The sequence below is a fragment of the Anabrus simplex genome, chromosome 3 (genome assembly GCF_040414725.1).
Source record: "Anabrus simplex isolate iqAnaSimp1 chromosome 3, ASM4041472v1, whole genome shotgun sequence".
Taxonomy (NCBI): domain Eukaryota; kingdom Metazoa; phylum Arthropoda; class Insecta; order Orthoptera; family Tettigoniidae; genus Anabrus; species Anabrus simplex.
In genome coordinates, this window is record NC_090267.1 from 433483058 (window position 1) to 433508172 (window position 25115).

The window sequence follows — 25115 nt, forward strand, 5'->3', positions numbered from 1 at the left end:
CATATAGATGGAAAAGAAATAGGTAAAACTGAAAAATTCAACTTTACACACTTGCTAAACTATTGAAATGATAATGATAATAATAACAATAATAATAGCCCACCTTTATGGTGTAGTGATTAGTGTGATTAGCTGCCATCCCCTGAGGCCCGGATTCGATTCTCGGCTCTGCCACGAAATTCGAAAAGTGGCACGAGGGCTGGAACGGGGTCTATCAGCCTCGGGAGGTCAACTGAGTAGAGGAGGGTTCGATTCCTTCCTCAGCCATCCTCAAAATAGTTTTCCGTGGTTTCCCACTTCTGCTCCAGGCACATGACTGGATGGTACCTAACTTAAGGCCACGGCCGCTTCCTTCCCTCTTCCTTGTCTATCCCTTCCAATCTTCCCATCCTCCACAAGGCCCCTGCTCAACACAGCAGGTGAGGCCGCCTGAGCGAGGTACTGGTCCTCCTTTCCAGTTGTATCTCCCGACCCAATGCCTCGCGCTCCAGGACACTGCCCCTGAGGCGGTAGAGGTGGGGTCCCTCGCTTAGTCCGAGGGAAGACCAGCCCTGGAAGGTAAACTGATTAAGAGAGGAAATAATAATAATAATAATAATAATAATAATAATAATAATAATAATAATAATAATAATAATATCAATAATATTCTTCCGCTTTGCTCACACCTTGTGGGGTTGCGGGTGCGAATTGTATCGCCCATGGGGATTTGGCCCTCTTTTACGGCCAGATGTCCTTCCTGACGCCAAGCCTATGGGGAGGGATGTAATCAATATTGCGTGTTACTGTCGGTGATTGGTAATGTAGTGTGTTGTCTGAATATGAAGAGGAGAGTGTTGGGACAAACACAAATGACCAATCCCCGAGCCTGAAAAATTAATCGCACGCAATTAAAATCCCCGGCCCAGCCGGGAATCGGACCCGGGACCCTATGAATTGAAGTTCTCAACGCTGACCATTCAGCCAATGAGTCGGACAATAATAATAATAATAATAATAATAATAATAATAATAATAATAATAATAATAATAATAATAATAATAATAATAATAATAATAATAATAATAATGTTATTGTTTTTACGTCCCACTAACTACTTTTGACGGTTTTCGGATACGCGCAATTTAGTCCCGCAGGAGTTCTTTTACGTGCATGTAAATCTGTCGACACGAGGCTGACGTATTTGAGCACCTTCAATTTTGCTATTTGTTTTACGTCGCACCGACACAGATATGTCTTATGGCGACGATGGGATAGGAAAGGCCTAGGAGTTGGAAGGAAGCGGCCGTGGCCGTGGCGTCAGCAATTGTCTGGTGTAAAAATGGGAAACCACGGAAAACCATCTTCAGGGCTACCAACAGTGGGATTCTAACCCAATATGTCCCGCATGCAAGCTCACAGCCGCACGGCCAACTCGCCCGGTACCTCAGAATGCTAAGGTTGTCCAACTTTTAAATATATGTCCAAATAACATGCATGGGATATATATTGAAAGTTATTAGTGAAATATATTTTAATTATTTCTTGTGACATTTTGTTAATTCGAATAATTGCTAAACTAAATGCGTATAATTATTATTGTTATGATTACAAAATGAATACTCTCTCCCGATTTAGTGGTCATCCATGTCTGGGAGAGAAGAATATGCTATTCATGCATATACCTCCGTTCTACCATATTCCCAGTGGTCGTCTAAAACATGAGTTGAAATCAAATATTTCAGTCCCTTGCATGTTTTGCCTACTTTTGACTGGTTGAAACCCTTTAAATATAAGGCTGTAAAATTAAAGATGTCATTTACAATAGTTTTCTCCTTTATATAACTGTAAATAGGCCTACGAGTAAATATATTTTCTTTAAGTGTAGTTGTAGTTATAATTTGTTAGAAACAGTTTGCTGTCGAAGAAAATGGTGATAGAATTAATATAATAAATATTAGTTGTTTAACATTACAGAAAGAAAAGACAAGGATTATCTGTATCTGTATCTTTATTTTCTCCAGATTTACAGTTTTCCAACCTTAATCTCTACGGAAAAAATAGAAAGAACAAAAAACCAAAGGAAGACAAAACATAAAACATTATAATTACAAATAAACCCTAATAAACAAGCTTCCTTGGCATAACGACAAAATGTACAACCTAATAAATGTGCCAAAAGGATTATCACCATTATTTAACATCTACACAAAACCCATAAAGGAATTTTTAGCTACCAACAATTATGGCATACCCTACATGCTAATTTGCAAACAGTACAGTACCATACGATTTGCAGGTGATATAGCCTAGCACTGATAGCTGAAAATTGGAAAATATGGAAAAGGCACTACATGACATTAACGAATTGCTAAAAGAAAGGTACGGCATGATAAATAAACAAAAAGAAGACCAAGGTAATGGTCAGTACAAGGGATAATTACCAAATTGCCAATGTGATGATGGATGGAGAAAAACTAGATCAAGTAAAATAATTCAAATATCTAGGAAGTCTGATAACATCTGACGAAAAATGTACGAGAGAATTGCACTGGCCAAGGAAGCTTTCTCAAAAAAGAAGTCTCTACCAACATCTAAGACCATCTACATGAAGGTACGAAAACACTTTGTATGGAGTGTTGTAAGATATGGACCCTGAGAAAAGAGGAAGTGATGAAACCTAAGGCCTTTGAGATGTGGTGCTGCGTCTACTATAAAAAATACCTTGGACTGATAATAACAAACGAGACCGTTCCCAAAAGAGCAAATGAGACACGCACGTTGCTTGAAACCTTAAGCAAAAGAAGAAATAGCTTCGTTTGTCACTTGCTTCGTCATTCTGACTGGTGCGTCACCCTGTCTGAAGGGAAAATGGAAGGCAGAAGAACCAAAGGAAGACCTACAGTGCAATTTATAGACAACATTAAAGGCAAGCACACCTATTTCCACTTGAAGCTGCTGCCCAAAGAACGGAAACGGTTGGAAGATATGCATGTTACCCACCAATCTTAAGATTGAGGAGAACAAGAGGAAGAAAATGTATATAAAACTAATATGACTATACGACCCGCCAATGCTACGATCAATCTGTGTGCGTGCGTGTTATAAGGCCGTCAGTTTCTACCTCTCTGGTTCACTTTCATTTACTCTTTCCCCTTTCTCTTCTCTCCTAGTACAGACCTTTCTTCTTAGGTTAGTGTACGTGTGCCCGAATGCATTTCAAACCAGTAAGAGACTGACTCATGAAGCGATTGGTTTGGCCAACAAATAATCAGGAGGTTCCGACATTATTGGACAAAAGAAAACACTGTTGGAAACGCAACAGCATGATTCCGTGCTCTTGACTGTACCGTTTCTAACATAACACATTTTTGCGGATTATGTTATACCATGTAGAGTTGAACAACTAAATAACAAACAAACTAACTGACTGACTGACTTAGTGAACAAACAAACAAACAAATAAATAAATAAATAAATAAATAAATAAATAAATAAATAAATAAATAAATAAGACATCGACGAAATGGTGAGATGGACGGCAGACAATGGTATGTTGGTAAACGGAATGAACATTCGTGGAGTAAGCTTCACCAACAAGAAACGTCCACTCAGTTTTAATTACTGTATTGATAGAGGGAATGCACCTCATGGGGATCACTGTAAGTACCTAGGTGTTGATATAATGGAGAATCTTCTTTGGGGTAATTACATAAAGGAGACTGAAAATAAGAGATACATATATTTTAGTAGCAGTAGTAATAGTAGTATTTATTCACTCATTAAGTTGTTTATATATTTACAGGACTCTGTTTTTTATATACGTCACTCTTCTAATAACATTAATTCTTTTCAAAAATGAATCTTGTAACTAACTCTTTCCCACATTAAATATATTATTATTATTATTATTATTATTATTATTATTATTATTATTATTATTATTATTATTATTATTATTGTTACCGTGTTTTGGTGGTAGGTAGAGGTGTAAGAAGGTGCGGGCGTGAATGGGTCTCAAACTACGGAATCAAAGTTAATGTAAAATTTAACAAGGTTATATTTCTTTTCAAGATTAAGTAATAACAAAGAACAGGTACTTAGTAGCCGAAACACAATTTGAAATGTACAATTACAGGGGTTACAGAGTTTGGGCTTCGAGCCCTGAGTTGACAATTCTTGAGCAACTAGCCCAACTTTCCGATATACAAATTTTAACAAAGGGGCAGAAGACCCCAATCAAACCCTGGAGCACTTGCTCCAAATTACACAGTAAAGCCTCCTCGAGGCACACAACACTCCGTTTCCAAAAGAGCCACTCGCTCTTTAATTTAAGCCTCTCCCAGGCCACACCAAACTCCACCTTCAAGTTGTCCTCAACGGACATAAACACAGGGGTAAAATGCCCAATCTACTGAGGTCTATTAAATGAAAAGCGGTTTAATTAAATGACCTCTAAAACAATTTGAGAGGAGGCGAACTTGCACTCCTAATACACTTTGATTTTAAGACCTACTTTGGCTCTTAGGCCACTGATGCAAGGGCTAATCCCATACTACAGAGGTGACTTAGAAAAGAACAATTTGTTTTACGTTATCGAAGAATAGGTTGAGAAAAATAAGTTCACCTCAAAACAATATGAGTGGGAGCTCGAGAGGGTTAGCACTCTCTATCCCAGTATGTAGCTTTACAAGAGAATAGAGGAAAAGAGTAGTTACATTTTAGGAAAAGGTTACATGGTAGAACGCTTCGCACCCGCCCCGAAAGTTAAACTGCTGAGCAAGAAAAGAATGAATTTATTAATCGGCCATTACCTTATTGTTGACCGCTGCCGAAGAAAGAGGCGCTTCCCGCCTCCTGCTATGTACTTAATACACTGAAAGATCGAACAGAAGTGGCCCGGAGACCCTAAAATCAGCAGTTTATATCCTCTCGCGGAAGGTTCTAGGCGTTAGGGGAATGAAAACACCCTCCCTCAACGTTTTTATTGGATAGGACCCCGCAACAGATTCAAGTTGGGGGAAGATACCCCTGATTGGTCAGAAATTAATTAAAGAAATTCGGGATTGGTTACATTCATAACAAGGGGAAGAAAGGGGTAAATATTGCCAACTTAAACAATGACAGAAAGAAATTTAACAAAGAACAAACTCTTGAAATTAAATTTTCTCCAAAAAAATAGTTCTTTGACTCCTCACTAGGTTGCACTATTGTTGATCTTCAGTAGTGTCCTCTAGAAGAGAAAGTTCACACTTCTTACTTCAAGTGAAACAAAACCACATCAAAAATGACACAGTTCAAAAACTCAAAATTTTCCACGTGGTGACATCTTCTGAGAAAGTAGAGAATTAATAGCGTAGATAAAGTTCAGAGTTCCTCCAGCAGAGGAGTTTCAACTGGCGCACATTTTAAATTAGCGGAGTGGAGGTGTACCGCCCGGTACAGACCTCCCCCCCCAAAAGTTCCTCCAGGGATGACACATGAAGTCAGTTTGAAACAAGTTCCAAGTTATGATGTGAATATGAAGATAGATTGCAGAAGCATTTATGATATTTTCTTAATTTGGTTTGTTCTAGTTTCAAAATTTTGTTGTTGCAGATGAAGAATAGTTTTTAAGTTTGTAGAAGTAGAATTCAGAGGATAAACTTTTAATACTTAAAAGTGATGAAAAATTTTGCAATGTCCACCAAATATTGCTGTTGAATTCCCATGAAACGGTATTAAGGTTGAACAGGAATGTCTATGTAGTTGATGTAGGCTAAGTTGGATGGCCAGACCGGCCGTTACAGCTTGCGTCCAAAGGAAGCCGCTCGGACCCCTCAAGTACCCTGAGATACCGCTCGCCCGCACTATGAGGGGAGCAGAGGTGTTGAAACACGCCGCGCCCGCGGTGAACATATACAGGCTGCGGGCAAGTAGCAGGTCGTGCGCCGCACATCAGCCTTGGCCGGGAGGAGAGCTCCGGCTCGCCGTGCACATGTCGTCCTCGCTGGGGCCGAGGGGGCCCGTCCTCGGGCCCAGTTGCCGCACGGCGCCGCGCGGCTGCGGGGGCACTGAAACATTAAAACTAGGCGGCAGAATTGTGTTGGACCATCATGTATCTTTTGAGGGCACAGGCATGTAGAGAGATTGAGGGGCCAGCGGCGTGGAGATATCCATGGCGTTTCATCTAGGCCAGCCACTGTGTGTAGTGGAGCAGGAGACGGGAGCGTGGTAATGGCCGTGACAAGGACAGGATGGCAGTTTAACAATCGGGGGAGGTTTACAAGAAATGCTTACATCTAAAATAAAATAGAAGGAGCAGAATGCCTTAAGAGTGGAACTCAAAAAAAAAATATAACCCTCATATTCCTTTCAAATTATATGAAGCAAGTTGACACAAAATTTACACTGGTTTCACCTGTGACAGGTGAACCCTAAATATCCTCTCGGTGGCTGGATTGCTTACTAACAACGTAACTGGCGTAAGAAAATCGAGAATGATACAAGGCCCATGAAATCTGGGGGCAAGCTTGCCCGCGGGAACAAAATTCTTGACCATCACCTGGTCACCTACCTTCAAAGGGGAGGGTCTCCGTCCACGATCATACTTTTCCCTAACCTTTTCATGAGATACCATAAGATTGGCTTTAGCCTTCTTCCAAAGATCTTTGATATTATCCGGATCTATTGTCTCGGGTAGAATGTCACTCAGAGACCAGTGGTTAGAGAGCGGCGTGTTGGGAACAAACTTGAACATCAAGGAAGCTGGAGTGAACTTATGAGATTCATGAACCGCCGAATTCAAAGCAAAAGCTAACCAATGCAGGGACGTGTCCCACCTGGAAGGATCTTCATGATGATAGGCGATAAGTGCGGACCTGAGATTACGATTAACCCGTTCAGCCAGAGATGGTTGAGGGTAATAAGCAGAAGTGGTTACATGAGAGATGGACAAGTCAAAACAGAATTTACGAAAAAGATTTGATGTGAACGCCTTAGCATTATCAGATACAATATATTGGCACGGACCAAAAGAAGCAAAAATAGAATTTAGACAGGTAATGGTGGACTGAGCGGTAGCCAGCTTAGTCGGAAATAACCAAGAAAATCTGGTAAAACCATCTACACATACAAGGATGAATTTGTTGGCATTTCCCTTCGACTGGGGGAAGGGTCCTACATAATCAATATACAGGCGTTCCATGGGGCGCGACGCTTGATGAGAAGACAAAAGGCCTACTTTAGTGGACATGGTGGGTTTACTGAGCAAACACGATTTACAAGCTTTTACAAGTTCCCGAATTTCACCGTCCATACCTTTCCAGATGAACCTTTCACGAATCTTTTCACGGGTTTTAAAGATCCCAAAATGCCCCCCCAATGGGGTCTCATGATAGTATTTGAAGATCATAGGCACCAGAACAGCTGGAACGACAACTTTCATCATCTTGTCATGCCTCGAAGGGCAACATAAAACACCATTCCTCAGAACATAAGGGACAACATGTTCCCCAGAAGAAAGGGTTTCCATTATCGGAGCCAGCGTCGGATCTTCACGTTGGTATTTCTCGATATCCCTAAAAAGCATGGGAGCATCTGTTAGGATGGCATTAACCTCAGATAGCATGGACTCGGGAGGTGATGAACTGTCGACCTGTTCATGGTTATCAACGTCGTCTGAAAACATACGGCTGAGTCCATCAGCAACAACATTTTCAGTACCTCTGATATGCCTGACATCGAATTGGAAGGCAGAAATACGGATGGCCCAACGGGCTATACGACCAGTACGACGCGGCCTACCTAAGACCCAGCTTAAGGCTTGATTATCGGTCTCCAGGTCGAATTTAACATGTTCCAGATAGAGACGGAACTTCCCTAAGGCGAATAAGACTGCCAAACCTTCGAGCTCATAGATGGAATACTTGGCTTCTTGAGCCGACAAAGTCCTAGATGCATAGGCGATGGGTCGCCTCCCTAGTTCAGTCTCTTGAAGAAGGACTGCAGCTACTGCTGACGACGATGCGTCGGTTTGGACGATGAATTTCTTCGAGAAATCAGGCATAGCAAGTACAGGGGCATTACAAAGTGCTAATTTAAGGTCTTTGTTGTATGTCCGGCGCTCCCCTTCTCGCTCCGACAGCCAGCTGCACGCGCGCCTGTGTATCATTCTGCTAGCTTCGACGCGCAGCCCTCAGTGCGCGTGCCTGACCATCGAGTGTACTATAAATAGGAGCTCCCTGCCTGCTCAATTGCCCACTTGCCCCGGTGTCCAGCTCCAGAATACACCCTACGTCGAGCACGGAGGCTACTCCTCTTGAAAATGTGCTTCGACCAGGTGGACTGAATTTCTGGCAGTACGAGGTTTCACCTCTGGTCACCGCTCCCTTTCCTGTTTCCGCTGCCTATGTTCCGTAATTCTTTTACAAGCCATTTTCATTCCCTAATTTACGCAAGCTCCCTTAGTTTCGCTAGGTGGAATTTCTTCAATCAATTGAACTTGCTTTTTAGGAATTCAGGCACTTCAACAAACAAGGACTCTCAAAGACATTTATGTTAGTGTGCCAGATAGTTCTCGACTATCAACGTGTCAATTCACAAAGACTACCTTTTCAAGATAGAGGTGTATATAAAGACTGTAAACCTGTACATATTGTATAAAGACAGACTTTTCTCAAGATTCAATATTCCTTTTTGCTTCAAAATAAATTTCAGTTATTTGTGTAAATATCATAAAGTGAAGCAATAAAAGTTGTGATTTGTAAATTTCAACCTTGGTTACAACAGTCTTCAAAAGCAGCTTGTTGAGAGGGTCCCCACTCGAATTTGATGCCTTTCCTACGAAGAAGGTTTAAGGGCGCCGCTCTATTAGCGAAGTTAGGAATAAACTTCCTGAAGAAATTCACCATACCAATGAACCTGGCGATACCTTTAATGTCCTTGGGAGGTTTAAAATCACGAATGGCCTGTGTTCTAGAATGATCGACTGCTACGCCATCAGGTGACACAATATGCCCTAGGAAAGACATAGAGGGCTTAGCAAAGGCAACCTTGGACAACTTAACCGTTAACTCAGCCTTACGAAGGCGATCGAGAACTTCTCGCAGATGATCTAGATGTTCTTCAAAAGTCTCTGAAAATACGACGACATCATCCAAGTAGTGATATAAGTACTCAAATTTGATGTCGGAGAAGACCCTATCTAGTAGCCTAGTGAGTACAGCTGCTCCGGTGGGGAGCCCGAAAGGCACGCGGTTGTATTCGTATAAATTCCAGTCCGTAGCAAACGCTGTAAGATGTTTAGACTCTTCGGCAAGGGGAATTTGATTATAGGCCTGATTCAAGTCCAAGATGGTGAAGAACTTGGCCTTACGAAACCATGAAAAACAAGAATGAAGGTCAGGAAGGGGCACAGATTGCAACACCACCTTCCGATTGAGAGCCCTGTAATCAATGACAGGCCTGAAGCCTCCTTGGGGTTTCGGGACTAGAAAAATAGGCGATGAATACGCCGACTTAGAGGGCCTAATAATACCATCCTTCAACATCTGATCGATAATTTCTTTCAGAGCCTTCATTTTAGGAGGAGATAGCCTATAAGGTGGAAAACGGACAGGAATCGAATCCGTGACCTCAATTTTGTATTCAATAAGGTCAGTAACACCAAGAGTATCAGAGAACACCTCGGGAAACGACTGACACAGTTTGCGAATACTATCAGCCTGCTCCTCAGGTAGATGTCTAAGGTCTAACAACATCTCATCCTGGGTAGGCGAAATAGAAGAACATGACACAGAATTACACTTTAATAGTGGGATTTTACAATTAGAAGCAAATTTGAATGTGCACGACCTAGACTGGAGATCGAGCACAAGACCAGTGTGAGAAATAAAGTCCGCTCCCAATATAATGGGGCAAGACAATTGCTTGGCCACAAACAATTTAACTTTCCATGTAAACTTAAAAACACGAATTTTGACCAGTAAGGAACCTAGAATTTCTAATGGAGATGAATTAGCCGAAACGTATTGAACAGGAGAAGAGACATAGTCAGGAAGTTTACAAACCGTTTTCAATTTAGAATACCATTCAGCCGAAATAATCGAACAAACACTGCCTGAATCTAAGAGAGCTGTTATAGGCTCGTTATTTAACTCAATCTTAAGAAAAGGAACAGGTGCGGGGGTATCCGCCGCAATCCTAAGACATTCTTTAGGGCATTCAAAAGATGAATTTGAAGGCTGATCGTCCTCTGAATTTACAACCTGTTTACCAGGGGCTGAGTCTCGGGAAGATGGATTAGTCGACTCAGCCGAAGCCACTAGTCACTTTTTGTTATTGGCGTAGATGGAATTTGCACCAGAAGTTGAGCAGGAGGGAGTGCTATTCGAGTTTGGGCAATTCTTGGCGATATGTGAGAAGGCCCCACACTTAAAACAGCCTGGTGATGACCCGGCTCCATTCCTCGTCCCACTTGACTTGATCAGTGGACACTTGTTGCGCAGATGATCAGGCGACCCGCAAGCATAACATTTACGGGGATTGACTGGTCGGCGAGGTGGAGGCCGAGTGTTACTAAAGGAAGGCTGGGGTTCTTTCGCGACACGCAAAGAATCGGCGTATCTAACTCCTTCCGCTGAAACGGCCAATGCTTCAAGTTCAGAGAAAGTTTGCGGGCACGCCGCGAAACACAAATATGACCTATAGGGAGGTGAAATTCCCTCTACAATAGCCTGTAAAATTTGATCTTCAGGAAAATGAAGGGCAAACACCCTAGTATAAAACTTAATGTCCTGTATGAAATCAGCCAAGTTTTCATCCAACCTCTGTACTCGATAATAGTATTTCTGAATCAGAGATGACCTAGCGCGGGCAGGAATAAAATTTGCAAGTAGATGTGCATGAAAATCTTCGATGGATGACTGTTCAGCTATGGCTCTTACTATTTTGTCGGAGAGAATGCCAATTGCATAGGGATAGATGATTTGCAAAATTTGACATGGAGAAAGAGAAAACACGAGGGCATGATCCTGAAATTCCACTAGAAATCTTAAAAATGAAATTACGTCACTGGTGGTATTAACAGAAAACTTGGATATACCTCTGAGCAACATTGCCAATGGATGAGGCAAGCTGCTGAATCCGGGTGACATAGTGGGTAAAGGTTTAAGTGGCATGGAAGTTAATTCAGAACGGATGTTACTCAATGATGCACGACGTTCAGATTCGTTGTCCAATGGGGCAGGGATAGTTTGAGCAGCAACGGTTATCCTATTAACTTCTCCCTTGGGAGGCGCTTCCTCACTACCTGCATTCACTATGGTGGGTTGATCAGATTTGGGAGGAACTTCCCCAGTTAACAATAGAGTGACCTTACTAGATAATTCGGAAATATTTTCCAGGAGCGTACTAGCTTCCTTCCTCTGAACGTCATTCAGTTTTAGAGACAACAGATCGTTAACCCTATTCGAAAAATGATATAGCCTGCCTTGCACGCGCTTAATTTGATTAGGAGACGGATCATTTTCATCAAAGAACTAACTACAGAAGCTAGCCCAGTAATATTCTCGACGATCGTGGAAAGAGAGTCATCAATTTCTTTCTCTCCCAAATTGGGGATGGAAATGGGCAAATCAAGGGACTCTCTAAGCTTGTTAGTGTCTACTGCAACCGTGCCTCCAGATTGCACATTTCTGATAGTTAATTCATAGATCAACTCCTCTTTGCGCAAATAATTAAGATGGAGAACATCGCGAGGGCCTGGCATGATAACAGAACAATTTTGAACAAGTCAAAAAAAATTCCAGCAACTGAGAAAATGGTTAGAGTTCGGATCAAAACAATGTGTAGCCGTCAAAAGGGGCTAAATTGAGACCCATTCAACCACGCTCTGCTACCACTTGTTACCGTGTTTTGGTGGTAGGTAGAGGTGTAAGAAGGTGCGGGCGTGAATGGGTCTCAAACTACGGAATCAAAGTTAATGTAAAATTTAACAAGGTTATATTTCTTTTCAAGATTAAGTAATAACAAAGAACAGGTACTTAGTAGCCGAAACACAATTTGAAATGTACAATTACAGGGGTTACAGAGTTTGGGCTTCGAGCCCTGAGTTGACAATTCTTGAGCAACTAGCCCAACTTTCCGATATACAAATTTTAACAAAGGGGCAGAAGACCCCAATCAAACCCTGGAGCACTTGCTCCAAATTACACAGTAAAGCCTCCTCGAGGCACACAACACTCCGTTTCCAAAAGAGCCACTCGCTCTTTAATTTAAGCCTCTCCCAGGCCACACCAACTCCACCTTCAAGTTGTCCTCAACGGACATAAACACAGGGGTAAAATGCCCAATCTACTGAGGTCTATTAAATGAAAAACGGTTTAATTAAATGACCTCTAAAACAATTTGAGAGGAGGCGAACTTGCACTCCTAATACACTTTGATTTTAAGACCTACTTTGGCTCTTAGGCCACTGATGCAAGGGCTAATCCCATACTACAGAGGTGACTTAGAAAAGAACAATTTGTTTTACGTTATCGAAGAATAGGTTGAGAAAAATAAGTTCACCTCAAAACAATATGAGTGGGAGCTCGAGAGGGTTAGCACTCTCTATCCCAGTATGTAGCTTTACAAGAGAATAGAGGAAAAGAGTAGTTACATTTTAGGAAAAGGTTACATGGTAGAACGCTTCGCACCCGCCCCGAAAGTTAAACTGCTGAGCAAGAAAAGAATGAATTTATTAATCGGCCATTACCTTATTGTTGACCGCTGCCGAAGAAAGAGGCGCTTCCCGCCTCCTGCTATGTACTTAATACACTGAAAGATCGAACAGAAGTGGCCCGGAGACCCTAAAATCAGCAGTTATATCCTCTCGCGGAAGGTTCTAGGCGTTAGGGGAATGAAAACACCCTCCCTCAACGTTTTTATTGGATAGGACCCCGCAACAGATTCAAGTTGGGGGAAGATACCCCTGATTGGTCAGAAATTAATTAAAGAAATTCGGGATTGGTTACATTCATAACAAGGGGAAGAAAGGGGTAAATATTGCCAACTTAAACAATGACAGAAAGAAATTTAACAAAGAACAAACTCTTGAAATTAAATTTTCTCCAAAAAAATAGTTCTTTGACTCCTCACTAGGTTGCACTATTGTTGATCTTCAGTAGTGTCCTCTAGAAGAGAAAGTTCACACTTCTTACTTCAAGTGAAACAAAACCACATCAAAAATGACACAGTTCAAAAACTCAAAATTTTCCACGTGGTGACATCTTCTGAGAAAGTAGAGAATTAATAGCGTAGATAAAGTTCAGAGTTCCTCCAGCAGAGGAGTTTCAACTGGCGCACATTTTAAATTAGCGGAGTGGAGGTGTACCGCCCGGTACAATTATTATTATTATTATTATTATTATTATTATTATTATTATTATTATTATTATTATTATTATTATTATTATTATTATTATTATTATTCATAACACCAGTAAAATACCACGTAAGGTTAAATCTTATGTATAGTAGTTTAGAATGTTCATTATAAAGAAGGAAATATATTTAACAATGATGCCTGTAGTACGAGTATTGGGATGAGTGAATGATGGGTATGAATAAAGAAAAATGTTATATCTGGATTAAAGCCCCTTAAAAAAAAGCCGAGCTATCAGCCAAGTTTAATTGGATTTCATCAAGGCAAAGCATGTGAAGGTCCGATGCTGACAGTAAGCATAGAAATTCTTGAAGGAACGTGGGAATCACGACAGCATTTGTAAAGAAAGGCTAGAGACCTCTCCACGTGGTTATGAAGGTATTTAGGGGTTGTAGTAAGGATGCAAAGAAGAGGGCGTATAATTCTCTGGTAATACCCCGATTAGAGTATGGTTCCAGTGTATAGAAGCCACATCAGGACTGTTTGATACGAGACCTAGAAAAGATCTAAGAAAAGCAACACAACTTATTCTGGGTGATTTCCGACAAAGGAGTAGCTTACAAAAATGTTGCAAACTTTCGCCCGGTAAGACTTGCGAGTAGAGTGACGAGCTGTCAGTGGAGAGATGGTGTGGAATGACATTAGCAGACGAATAAGCTTGGGCGGAGTTTTTAAAAGTAGGAATCATCACAATATGAAGATAAAGTTGGAATTCAAGAGGATAAATTGGGGAAATATTCATTTATAGGACTATTAGTAAGGGATTGGAATAATTTAGCAAGGGAAATGTTCGATAAATTTCCAAATTCTTTGAAAATATTTAAGAAAAGTCTCGGAAAACTGATAGGAAATCTGCTACCTGGGCGAAAGCCCTAAATGCAGATTGATTGATTGATTGATTGATTGATTGATTGATTGATTGATTGATTGATTGATTGATTGATTGATTGATTGATTGATTGATTGATTGATTGATTGATTGATTGATTGATTGATTGATTGATTGATTGATTGATTGATTGATTGATTGATTGATTGATTGATTGAGAAGACACTATAAGCGCGAGGAAAACCGACTCTTAACAAATTTCGGTTTTGATTTTATACAAAATGCCCAGAATGAACAGCTCTGTTCTGCACAGTTGACGGTGGCTAAATCGAGTATTTTGTATTTCCTTGTTTTTTAATTATCTTCCTCCTTAAATTAAAAATTCTAAAGAGAAAATTATTTTGTTGACTTGACGATCTTCAATTCTGTTAAGAGTATTGCATTCCGAATTAAGTATATAAAAGTTATAAAATTCACAATTTTATATAAGTGTTTAATGGTTTAAAATATTTGAGAATAACTGTTATAAATTAGAATTACCATTCTGTCCTTTTTCTATGACATTTTAATGAGAATTCTTAACCCTGTGTAGGAAAGATTGTTGTACCTTAAACATAGTCAACCTTGGACCATTTCTTGTTCTATCTAGCGAGCTCAAGCTCAACCAAATTGTAAAAAAACATACAACCTGTGACGATAAGGTTCGGTGAAGGAAGTCAGAACGGTCGATCCGGTTACACTGCCGACACACAACGCTGCACCTGCGTGGCAGCAGGTTTTGACCACCTGCTCCCAACGTTGTTCGTGTGTGTGCCGTGTAAGACCTGTTTGACACAGTGCGTGTTTAGTGCGTTGGTTCTGAACTGCGAACAGGAACATGGACGACCAAAAGATCAACGTACAGTTTTGTTTTACGCTTGGCAAGACACCGAAAGAAACGCATGTGATGCTGGTACCTCGTATGTGTTTATGAAGATCAAGCACTGTCCTTGAAGTGTGTGTACGAGTGGCGTTTTCGAGGAGGCCGGGAAAGTGTTTCTGACAACCCCCGTAGCGAAAGACCGGCGACCGCCGTCAATAGCGAAAACAATGAGAAGGTGAGGACGTTAATCACGAACGATCGCGATTAACTGTGCGCATGATAGCGGATGAACTGCAGATTAACCGTGAATCCGTGCGACAAATCGTTACCCAGAAGTTAGGGAAGAGGAAAACGTGTTCTCGTCTTGTGCCATATCACTTGACTGACGATCAGAAGCAGGCACGTTTAGAGGCTTCACAGAATTTTGTAGAAACGGCGGATGCGACACCAAATTTCTTGAACTGTGTTGTCACTGAGGATGAAACCTGGTGTCTCAGGTACGACCCTGAAACGAAACGGCAAAGCATGGAATGGCGTTCTCCAGGATCTCCTCGTCGGAAAAAGGTCAGAGCCGAAAAGGCACGCATGAAACTCGTTTTGTAAGGAAAGAGATTTGACGATATTCCTGACATCCAACGAAACGTTACGAGGCTTTTGAACATCATCCCAAAGGGAGCTTTCTTTGAAAGTTTGCCGATCTCAGCAGTGCATAGTTATGGGAGGGGACTATTTCGAAGGACAGTAAGGTCACTGCCGTGCATTGTTCATCTATGTTGATAGTACAGGACTATTCACCGAACTTTATTGTCACAGATTGTATAAACGTACCACTGGCGGTAACTCTGTTTCTTATGCTGATGCTTGTTGAAAAACAAGATTTTTAGCATCGAAAGTAGATATTCCATTCGTTCTTCTATGCTTTGTAACAAAGAAACGAAACCGTTTTTGTTATTATAACCATCTGCTGTGTGTTTCTTATAATTTAATGAGTAAATTTATGTGCTGACTTCAATGATGTATTATAAACAGTAGCGGCGATTAGGGGAGTGGCGAGGGGGGGACAATTGCCCCCCCGCCCACTTTGTGAAGAAAACATTAAGCCATGTTTTCTTATCAGCTAATTCTTTAATTATTAGCGGAAAGACGCACAAAATGCCATTAATCGCGGCTAACCGATTTGCACAGCGCCACAGCAAGTAGTGGAGACTTTGCATGTGCTGTCAGAAAGGGTAGCAGGGGTATATTTTTTTGCCTTGATCATGGACACTGAAGTATGATTTCTTGCCGCGTGCATTAGTCTATTTGACAGTCTCTTTAGTGCCTCTTAGTTTCTTAGTGTGTAGTCAAACACTAAATGATTTGTAATTGTAAAATCACGCCGTACTTCCATTTAATTGTAATACGTGTGTAAATTGTTTCTTTGGTGAAAGTGTTATTCTATAGCCTAGTATTGAATCAAAATCTCAAAAACTATTATTACCGCACTTAAGTTGGTAAAACCTTTAGCTCCCTGTGGAAATTCGCGCAGAAAACATTAAAAAGTTACCACTTTGTAGCTTTTTTCCCAGTTTTTAGCATATACCCCGCCCCGCCGACCCCCCCTTTCCCGCCCACTATAACCCTCTAACCCGGGTACTTTTTGTTGCCTGTACATTTTTGCACCCCCCACCTCCCTTTTAATTTCCAATCGCCGCTGTCTACCTCTAGCGTAGGGAGCCATATTTGTTGAAACATGCATCCTATTGTAGTCTACCTTGGAACACGCACCATGGTGTAATATGGACCATAGGATACGATGCTATGTTTGAGGTTTTAGATTATGTCGAGATGTAAGTCGGGCATTCAGAGGATTCCGGTTGATCTGGATGTCTTGGAAGAAATCCATTGAAACACTTTATGGGTCCTCCAGGAACCAAAATTTATATCAGATAAGCCTGCAAAGTGTACAATTGAAGTTGGCAAAATTTCAGAACTCTGAAGATAAAATTTTCTGCTATAAATCAAGATTAGTCAGCATAAAAAATCAAAGGAAATTTGTTTGTTGAAATATATAGGGCCGATTGAAGAAACGATGTTTTTAGTCGATGTCTACAGTTAAACAATGCCTAAGTATGGCTGCCGCATTGCAAAGACGTTATTTATCACTTAGACACTGTCTAAAATCGATGTTCAACCGGTCATGTTTAATTGCCGAGAGCACTGTTTAACCTCAAATGAGAGGAGTGAATCACAATCAGAGGTTATGCACCATGAAACATGTAATTTGTATTATTATGTTGAGACGATTCCGGGAAGAAAGGTTAGTCCGACGGCCTCTCTGTGGGTCGTCCGCTGCTAAATCGCAGCAATTCGTTTGAAATGCACGGGGAAATAGATCTTAAAATAAGGTTTCGCTTTTCAAGAGACTTGTTTCTTGAGACTGACAAAGGGACTGTCAACTTGAATACAATTCTTGGCAACCGATATTTTTATTATATACATGGGGTAATTTCCATGGAATTATAGGTCACTTCGACTACATACATACCAGAATTACTTGTCCTAATCGTCAGAGGGCTGTCACATACATCAACCGGGAGGGATTCACTTATATTTACTGCCAAGTAAACACACATAATTGTGAAAACTAAAAAGTAGGTTGTGTGTGGTTTTTAAGTATGTAATCGTGTAAGTTTTCGGCAACTATCAGATAGGAAAAGGCAAGTGGTGGTAATGGTGGTGATTATTGTTTAAAGAGGAGGACTGGGGAAGAAGAGCCGTGGTCATAATAACAGCCCTAGTATTTGCCTGGTGTAAAAATAGGGAAACTACGGAAAACAATTTTCAGGGCTGTCGATGATGCGTTTCGAACCTACGGTCTCCAGAATGCAAGCTACATCTATATGGCCCGTACAACACACTCGGTTACACATTACTATTACCATTATATCACCTTCCCTGCCTCTGTGGATCAGTGGTAGAGTGTGGGCCTCCGGATCCCAAGATAGCGGGTTCAAACCCGGCAGAGGTAGTCGGATTTTTGAAGGGCGGAAAAAAGTCCATTCAACACTCCATGTCGTACGATGTCGGCATGTAAAAGATCTCTGGTGACACATTTGGTGTTTACCCGACAAAATTCATTAAATCTCAGCCATAGACGCCCAGGATAGTTCCGGTTAAAATTCCGGACCCTGCCGGGAATCGAACCCGGGACCCCTGTGACCAAACGCCAGCACGCTAACTATTATGAAAACAAGCATTTGCAAAATAAAACACTTGACCAATAAAATCTGACCCGCCTTTAAATTTCTCCATAGTTACAAATGCACTGAAAACAAATGGAAATTTTAATTTTGGTGATTATGTGGATTGTTTGTTTTTAATGTTACTAATAAATTTTGCACCATAATTCTAGTTATTTTCACTAGCCCGCCTGGTGGCCATGATCGTTAAGGCGTTAAGTCTATATGGTCTGACGCCGTGGTTAGCCGGTTCGAGTCCCGTTGGTCGAAAAAAAAAATGCCCATCAAAAAATGTTGACCAGCAGGGTAGGAGAGATAAAACCAAAACCAAAACCAAACCCAATGGCACTACAGCCCTTGAAGGGCGTTGGCCTACCAAGCGATCGCTGCTCAGCCCGAAGGCCTGGAGATTACGAGGTGTCGTGTGGTCAGCTCGACGAATCCTCTCGGCCGTTATTCTTGGGTTTCTAGACCGGGGCCGCTATCTCACCGTCAGATAGCTCCACAATTCTAATCACGTAGGCTGAGTGGACCTCGAACCAGCCCTCAGCTCCAGATAAAAATCCCTGACCTGGCCGGAAATCGAACCCGGGGCCTCCGGGTAAGAGGCAGGCACGCTACCTCCACAGGGTAGGAGAAGTGGTGGTAAATAATTATTAATATTAAGACATGTGCTCCCTTTCTGTTGTTCCCCCTTCCCTCACTGGCCTGCCATTGTTTTCATCCTATTATATGTTCCTTCTTGTCCGTATCTATCTCTATATGACTTGGCATGACACTTGTTTGGGCTTTCCAATACTTAAGACAATACACTTTATGCTTTCTGTTTTCTGCATTTTTATGACGTTAATAAACATGGACGATCGACGATTGTTTAAATTAGCGAGGTTATAATAAATATCGACAGGGAGGACCCGTCAACAACCCGGTGTATTTATTTCCATGAGCTTGGTCAATACGGACTAATGTAAGGCCAAAATTGGACAAATTAGCGAATTCAAAAACTGAAGACAGAAATGGTTGTAAAATTTAGGTTTATAAGATTCAGAAGTGAGCTATTAAAATGCCCAAGCAAAAAAAAAAAAAAAAAAAAAAAAAAAAAATAGAATGAATAACTTGGTCTGGAGTGAAAATAATTGGAATGCATGACCAACCATTTCTCTACGCGGTCGGGTACGAAGTGAGATGAATCTTCGTAGCGAGATTTTACGACCATCTTAAAAATAAGTTTTCATAAGGAATTCTACAAAAATTCTCTTCACACACAATTAACAAGTAATACAAATCCTGAAGGTAAACATTCAAAACACCGGGCGAGTTGGCCGTGCGCGTAGAGGCGCGCGGCTGTGAGCTTGCATCCGGGAGATAGTAGGTTCGAATCCCACTATCGGCAGCCCTGAAAATGGTTTTCCGTGGTTTCGCATTTTCACACCAGGCAAATGCTGGGGCTGTACCTTAATTAAGGCCACGGCCGCTTCCTTCCAACTCCTAAGCCTTTCCTATCCCATCGTCGCCATAAGACCTATCTGTGTCGGTGCGACGTAAAGCCCCTAGCAAAAAAAAAAAAAAAAAACATTCGAAGCTATCCGGGCAACGCCGGCTACTACAGCTAGTCATTCTTCATTACCCAATATACGGTAAATGAATATTTGTTTGTTCGTCTCGAATAGACTCAAAAGCTACTGGATGTATTTCGCTGAAAATTTCACAATTTGATCTCATTACTTCTGAGAGGGTTTGGAAAGTGGTTCGAATGAAATCCGATGGGTAGATTTATTTTTATTATGATTAATTTTAATTAATTTTAATTGCAAAGCCGCACCAACACTGAATCGACTTTATGGACAGAATATCGCTAGGCGACAGCGCCTTATTCTGTCCGGTAGGAAATGCTGTATAGAGAAGGATGGGAACACGTCGCCATGTTTTATAAAGTATGTTTCTTGCTTGGAGGCTAACAGTATGGGCAGGCTCTGTGACCTAGGCGACGCCGTGAATACAACGTAGAGTTCACATCTTCTTCGTGGTTTCCATTCCTGTGATGGCAAAAGAAACAAAAAGGGTGCAATTGATAGATCTACCTGTGGAAGACTAATTAGAAACTGTTGAAAGCTATGCAATTTATTTGTACGTAGATTTAAACTGTGCTCTACTACATTTAAAAATATACTGTAATTAACAATATTGTTGCTTTGTTTGCAGTTGCTGTTGCTTTCTCCGCCAAAATGCTCATGTCTCCTAAACACGGCATCAATCGGTAGACCTACCGGCGGAGCAATTATGAACCACTTATTCCCACTATTCCCACCGACATGCCATTTCATTTTAAAAGACTGCAGTTTCCCGTTCGCCTTGCATTCTCAATGACCATCAACAAGGCACAAGGTCAATCGTTTCAAGTCCGTGGATTAAATCTGGAAAATCCATGCTTTTCAAATGGTCAATGATATGTCGCATACTTACGAATGGGACAGCGGAAAAATGTATTTGCTTTTGCAGAAGACGGAAAGACCAAAAAATGTTGTATAACGTATCCCAAAGCAATTGAATATTTTTTTCAAATTTAAAGTTTTTGTAAAATGGTACCATTTTTATATGAACCAAGTCAAATGTTGAAATATATTAAAAGCTATGGTCTTGATTGCTTGAAGTTGTAGCTGGACTACAATTTCATTTAAGACCATTTATCATTGATAATAATTAAAACATAAATTAGTACAAATCTTAAAAATCTTTACTCTTACCATTTTATAAAAAAATTTAAAGCGAGTTTTCAGCATTAAGGCAAGAACAAACTCCTCAACTTTTAGTAAACACCGAAAAACTTTAAGAGTAAAGATTTTAAAGATTTATACTAATTAATGTTTTAATTGTTATCAATGATAAAGTTTCTTAAATAATAAGGCTATTTTGCTAATGGCGTTATTATCGCTGATGAAGAGAATGCCCATTTCCCGAAACATGCACGATCGACGATTGTTAATTAATGAACTTGTAATAAATATCGACAGGGCGGACCCATCAACAACCCGGTGTAACTTACTTATCTTCAGTTTTTGACGCATTTGTTATCAGTTCATGTGGATCATACTTCAGTTATACTTAATCGAGTATTTTATTTTCGTAACCTTTTCTCCAGTTATCTGTGGTCGACAATAATGTGAATTAAGCCCTGTTTACAGTAGAATGCCCTTCGTGACGCCAAACTTATGTTGTGATGATGATCCTTGTGGTTGAAAGGGGCCTAACATCGAGGGCATCGGCTCCTAATGGTACGAAATGAGACGAAATGTTATGACCATTCAAAATCTAGAATCCTCCACTGACCAGATTCGAAAACATTAGGGCGAAGAACGAATGGATAAATATGAAGTTAAAACAATCAGTGGATCCGACCCGCAATGCCCCACATTCCCAGAAACTAGCGTCAAATAATAGTATTACTGACCAAGGGATTGCGGCTAAAGCATAATACTGAACCGAAGATGCTTGTAGTCGAAACGGGTCCAAAATCCAAGTCATCGGCCCCTAAAAATGGTACTTATCGCTAGGAAAATAGAACCATGCTATTTGTCATGTTGCGGTACTAATCAAAAGTAGCGTAGACTCGTGGTATTCCACACATGATGGTATTACTCACAGGTAATGAAATTCGCACATGTAACACAGACCTATGGTGTTTCGCACACTGAGGCGCTATTTACAGGCAACGCAAACCTATACTGGCAACGCAAACCTGTGGCGTTCCTCACATAAGTGGACCTACCACAGGAACCCGCACTATCCCGTGGTGTTCATCACATCGTGCGTACTAAGCATAGGCATGGCAGAACCATGGTGTCGGTAATCCCATGGTGTTGCGCATATAGGGGTACGAACCACAGGTACTGTAGAGGCCGGCAACGTACTCTATTGCTACTAATCACAAACTTATTTGGTACCTAACATAGTGGTACTACGCGCAAGTAAAAGCGACCCATGGTGTTCCCCGCGTGGTGGTAAATATCACAAGTAGTTTCATGGTTCTAATAAAATCATCCCTTGGTCGCCCCTTTTAATCGCCTCTTACGACAGGCAGGGGATACCGTGGGTGCATTCTTCGTCTGCGTCCCCACCCACAGGGGGGTTGTGTGTATGGTCCGCGAGAGCTATTTTATTTCGCTCAAGTCCGCCGGCAAGCCGGTTAGGACGCCCCTATCCGCCACCTGGGACGCGCCACGTGGGAGTAATCACCTCTCCCCCTGCTACGCCAGCGTAGTAGGTTCGTGGCCAAACTTATGTGAAGGGATGTGCAAGTATTCACTATAGCGTGTTTATGTGGTGGTTACTAGTAAGATATGTTGTGTGTAAGTGGAGACTTGTATGAAAGTGATCACGAATACCCAGGTCCAGAGTTGGAGGAATTAACCAAACGTGATTAAAATCACCGGTCTGGCCGGAAATCGAATTCGGGGCCCTGTGAAAATAAGTCCACAATGCTGACCATTCAGCCAAGGAGGTGAATTTTCAGAAATAAACATTGTTACGACATTTTCCACAGCCGATAGTAAAGAATTCAATAACCGATTTGTTTTTGTAAACAAAATACGGTGTCTTCACTGTTTAGTTTCAAATGTTATTGTAGACAGCATCCCGAATAATTTTCGTAAAGTCATGCTTATAAATGATATTAGTTATTTTTAAACAGCTCATAGTGATCACAAAAAATATTTATTCATCACCATCAGTTAGCCTTTTGCTAACTGGTTGACTCAGGTGGGGTTTTGATTATTATTATTATTATTATTATTATTATTATTATTATTATTATTATTATTATTATTATTATTATTATTATTTATTACGATTTAATCTCCAAAATGCTGTGAACCCTATTTTACCATAAGGTATGGTTGTAGTTTATACAAAATAAGCAATTTCTCTGATAAAATTCAATACATATTTTACTTCGGCATTACAAAAGTATTGTTCTTCCGGAAGTTTTGTATGCCTCAGAAACCACATCTCTAGGAGGCCACTCTAAAATTGATGAAACTGAAAAACAAGAACGAAAAATTCTTAGTAAAATATATGGCCCCATTCATTTAAATGGTATATGGATGAAAAGAAAAACTGTAGATTTGTATAAAGCAATGGACAAGTTCACAGATACCGTACGCAGGAAACGATTGAATTTTTATGGCCACATCTGTAGAATGGACGACACTAGATATGCAAAAAACTGCTTGGTATAATTCATTCAAAGAAGGTCAAAATCAGCTGGTTAGAGGAAATAAAGCAGGACTTAAAAGAAATGAACATCACAGAATATACCATCAACGATCGCGATCGCAAGGCTTTTGGAACTCTGGTTGCAAAGCACACGTTCACGGAAAAGGCTAAAGGAACCACGGCGAAACAATGGACGGAAGAACGCAAGAAACAGCATAGCGAGTTCATGACGAGATTTTGGGAGGAGAAGAAGAGGAAAGGAAAACCAACATCAAGCTATCAAGTTCCAACGCGCTCCGTAAATGGGCATAACGAATAAAGAAATAATAATAATAATAATAATAATAATAATAATAATAATAATAATAATAATAATCATCATAATAATCATAATAATAATACATACATACATACATACATACATACATACATACATACATACATACATACATACATACATACATACATTATAGACTGTTATGCCTTTCAGCGTTCAGTCTGCAAGCCTCTGTGAATTTACTAAACGTCGCCACAATCCTCGATTTGCAACCAGTGTTGTGGCCTCATTTAGTTCTATACCTATTATCTTTAAATCGTTAGAAACCGAGTCTAACCATCGTCGTCTTGGTCTACCTCTACTTCTCTTACCCTCCATAGCAGAGTCCATTATTCTCCTAGGTAACCTATCCTCCTCCATTCGATGATAATAATAATAATAATAATCATCATCATCATCATCATCATCATCAAAACCCATACCTGAGTCAGCCAGTTAGCAAAAGGCTAATCGCTGACAATTATACTAAAGATGGTTTCTCCCGTTTTCAAAGAAGCTGTACACAGAAGTTTTCGCACTAGACCCCATCGACACATAATGCGAAGTACATTCATTGGGACTGGTGCTCATTGTCACAATGTATGATCTATCGCAATGTATTTCTACACGGTCCGGCTCCATGGCGTGCTGGCCTTTGGCCACAGGAGTCCCGGGTTCGATTGCCGGCAGGATGTGTGCGCCGTCTTCATCATCATTGCATCCTCATCATGACACGCAGATCGCCTACGGGAGTCAAATTAAAAGACCTGCACCTGGAGAGACGAACATGTCCTCGGACACTCCCGGCACTAAAAGCCCTACACGATATTGGACATTCTGTTTCCATTAACGTAAGTAGTTAAATACTGATATGAATAAATAAACGATCTGTTTTATCGATCTAATTTAATCCTAGGGCCGAGCAAGTGGCTGCGCGGTTTGAGTCACGTAGCTGTCATCTTGCATTCAGGAGATAGTGGGTTCGACCCCCATTTTTTGCCGGGCTGAGTGGCTCAGACGGTTGAGTCGCTGGCCTACTGACCCCAACTCGGCAGGTTCGATCCTGACTTAGTCCGGTGGTATCTGAAGGTGCTCAAATACGTCAGCCTCGTGTTGGTAGATTTACCGGCACATAAAAGAACTCCCGCGGGACTACATTTCGGCACCTCGGCGTCTCCGAAACACGCTTCCTTCCCACTTCTAGTCCTTTCCTATCCCATCGTCGCCATAAGACCTATCTTTGTCAGTGTGACGTAAAACGAATAGTAAAAATAAAAAATTAACCTTCGCT